Source organism: Capsicum annuum, chromosome 4 (assembly GCF_002878395.1).
Source record: "Capsicum annuum cultivar UCD-10X-F1 chromosome 4, UCD10Xv1.1, whole genome shotgun sequence".
In the NCBI taxonomy this organism is placed as follows: Eukaryota; Viridiplantae; Streptophyta; class Magnoliopsida; order Solanales; family Solanaceae; genus Capsicum; species Capsicum annuum.
Window position 1 is genome coordinate 12,622,711 of NC_061114.1, and position 3,979 is coordinate 12,626,689.

Consider the following 3,979-nt stretch of genomic DNA (forward strand, 5'->3'; position numbering starts at 1 on the left):
TTATTGATGTATCTTGCCAATATAACGGCATGGACAAACCAAACCAAGCACAACTGGTCCATGTACTACTTTGGTATGCTTTTATCCTTGAGATGTTCTATCAACTAATTGGCTTTGCACCCACATCCAGCAATGTCCAACAACCCATCTATTTTTTCATTGCATTTGTCGGTTTTGGTGGGTGGTCTGGTTTTGGTGGGTGGTGGCTTGGACAATGTGTTACCACTACTTGATGGTGCTGGTTTGTCTTTCCTTCTTTCCTTGGACCTTTTACGTGGTGTTTTATTGGTGAGAGGTTCTTTTGAACAATCACATCATAAGCCTGTCACTATCAAATTCTTTCCAGCCAAAATAAACCGGCATGCCACAGTAGTTGGTCAAAATTTCATCAATATTTTTACCCCTCCTTTTAATCTTTATCAAACCTCATGTACTTTGATCATACGCTTGAGAAGACCAATACCATGCTCATTTAGAAATGGAAAGTGTGGTCCTCAGGCAACTCAAGAAAGTATCCAAAGTAGCTTTTCTTAAAAATTTCGTCTATGTTTTCATTCTTCATATTATTCCTAAATTTGTCAAAAGGTTTCCCTAACTGACATTTAAGAACAAAATCACCAGTTCATTTTGCAGAGTGATCTATCGGCATCGCAACTTGAAACCTATAAATACTAATAGTTTTGACAGCCTCATGCTGGGATTTTGATATTAATTCATGCCCCATTGGGGATGCATTGTCATCCTCTTTCTCACTTTCTTCTCCCTCCTCTTCTTGTTTATTTTCTTCTTCCCCCTCCTCACTTTCATTTTTCTCATCACCATATATAGACCCTTGTCCACCTCCCTCAATGTTATTTTCATAACTTTCCTTAGCTTTACTTTTCCTTGACTGAGATTGTCCGGGAAGATCCTCCAAATCCCTTTGAGACATGTTTTACCTACAAACAATAGTAAAAGAAAAATTATATTACAATTGATGTATGCATAAATTTTTAAAAATACATTACAAATATCACCAATACAAACACCACCAACAACCACCACAAACACCACAAACCAATGCCACTAAAAACAACTACAAACACCACCAGTGCCACCATAATGACCACCAACACCAATACCATGACCACCAACATCACAAACACCATCCAACAATACCACAATAGTCAATGAAACACTGCAACAAAAACTAGGGTTTTCTTGAGTTCTTCCTACGATTTTACCATCAAAACTCTAAATTGTAAACCCAATCTCAAAGATAATACAGCTAAAAGTCTTCTTTTTCCTCATTAACTTAAAACCCCTAATTTTTTTAATAAAATAACAAATATAGAACTCTTCTCAAACTCTGTTACCTATGATGACATAGAAAAATGACTGATACAAGCAAGAATAAAGTCAAAAATAACACCTATATGGTTAGAAAAAGGAAGAAAATTGATCTGTTGTGAAGGGTTGAACAATTTGTTGAATATTTTTTATTTGTATTGTTGAGAGATAAAAGAGCGAGAACTCGAGATTTGTATTTTTCTCACAAATGGATGATTTGTATGGGTTGATATGTACTTTGGAAAAGAATGACAAGTTTTGAAAATATTAATTTGGTTCGAATTGATCTTAATTTTTTAAATTTTTTTTAAAAGATATGCGTAATTTTTAACCATCTCATCATGCAATTTCCAAAAGACTTAATTGAATCAGTAGTTGGCCATATAAACTCAGCCCTAGTTCTTGATTAATCAATTTAGGTATTAGTTGAACATTTGAACTCAATTGAAATTGTATAAAAACAAATGTTCAACCTGTTGCAACAGATGACTTATCTGTTGAAATTTGTCAAATTGATTAAGTCATATGTTGCAACAGATTACCCATCTATTGTAAATTATAAAATAGGCGTTGCCATATATTGCGACAGATTATCAAGCCATTGAAAATTTTCAAACAAAAATTGTCATCTGTTGCAAAGTATGAATTATATGTTTTAAGATATTTTTTTAATATTATTATTTTAAATCAATTTAGGTATTATCTTGAAAATGAGGTAATAAGAATCACGTCAACTCAGAGTGATCGATCGACGACTCTAGTTGGGAGGAACACAATACCAATATCATGCAATTGCCGAAAGACTCAATTGAAGTTGTAGTTTACCCTATGAGAACTCACCCCTAGTCCAATATTAATTAATATAGGTATTAGCTTGACAATGAGGTAATAATAATCAATTCAAGTCAGAGTGATTGATCGACGACTCTGGTTGGGAGAAGTGCAATACCAACATCATGCAATTTCTAAAAGACTCAATTAAAGTTATAGTTGAACCTATGAACTCACCCAAGTCCTAGATTAATAAATATATGTATTATCTTGAAATTGAGGTAATAAGAATTTATTCAACTCGGAGTGATCGATCGTCAACCTCGGTCGAGAGAAACACAATACCAACACAAGCAATTGCTAAAAGACGCAATTGAAGTTGTAATAACCGTATGAGAACTCACCCCTAGGCCTAGATTAATCAATTTAGGTGTTATATTGACAATGAGTTCATAATAATAGCTTCAAATCAGAGTTATCGATCGATAAATCTGATCGAAAGGAGAACAATAACAACATCATGCAATTGCAAGAAGACTCAATTGATGTTGTAGTTGACCCTATGAACTCACCCCTAGTCCTATATTAATTAATATAGGTATTAACTTGACAATGAGGTAATAAGAATCGCTTTAACAAAGAGTGATCAATCGGTGACTCTGGTCAGGAGGAACGCAATACTAATATTTTGCAATTGCCAAAAGACTCAATTAAAGTTGTAATTTTCCCTATGAAAACTCACCCTAAGCTTTAGATTAATAAATTTAGGTATTATATTGACAATGAGGTAGTAATAATAGCTTCAAGTCAGAGTGATCGATCGATGACAACACAATACTAATATCATGCAATTGCCAAAAAACTCAATTGAAGTTATAGTTGACCCTATGAACTCACCCCTGGACCTAGGTTAAAAAATTTAGGTATTAACTTGACAATGAGGTAATAAGAATCACTTCAACTTGGAGTGATCGATCGACGACTCTGGTCGGGAGAAACGCAATACCGTGTCATCATGTAATTTCCAAAAGACTCAATTGAAGTTGTAATTGACCTTATAAACTCACCCCTAGTCCTATATTAATCTATTTAGGTATTAGTTGAACATATTAGGTAATAAAAATCACTTTAACTGAGAGTGATAGATCGACGACTCTGGTAAGGAGGAACGCAATACCGTCTTATCATGCAATTTCCAAAAGACTAAATTAAAGTTGTAGTTAACCCTGTACAATCACCCTTGGTCCTAGATTTGAAGTTGTAATTAAACAAATGATCAACATATGGCAACAGATGACTTATCTGTTGGAATTTATCAAACATATTAAGTCATATATTGCAACATATTGCCCATTTGTTGTAAATTATAAAATAGGCACTGCCATCTGTTACGACAGATGATTGAGCTTTGGAAATTTTCAAACTGAAATTATCTTCTGCTTCAAAGTATGACTTATATGTTTTAAGATCTTTTTTTAAAGCAATTTAGGTATTTCTTGTCAGAGATAAAAAAAGATAAAATATTAAGGCGGTTAAAAATATTACTACTTGGATAACTCAAAAATCTTCTCATTGGGTAGTCTTATATTTTCTTTTCAATTTCACCATCTCCTCATTTCCCTCAAAATTTATTAATGAACATTTAAAAACCATATTTAGAATACTCTTTACTCTCTCCTCCAGCCATAAATTAAATTAACTCATCTCTCTTCTTTATTCATAATTCTCTTTCTCTTATTTTTTCTTCTCTTTTCTTTTCTCTTTAGGTTCTCAACCAATCAATATCTTTTCTCAACTGAACTGGATATTCTGATCCCTTTGCTTTTTTGACATTGAAGGTATGATTCACTATTGCTCTTTCCTTTTCATCTTCATTTTT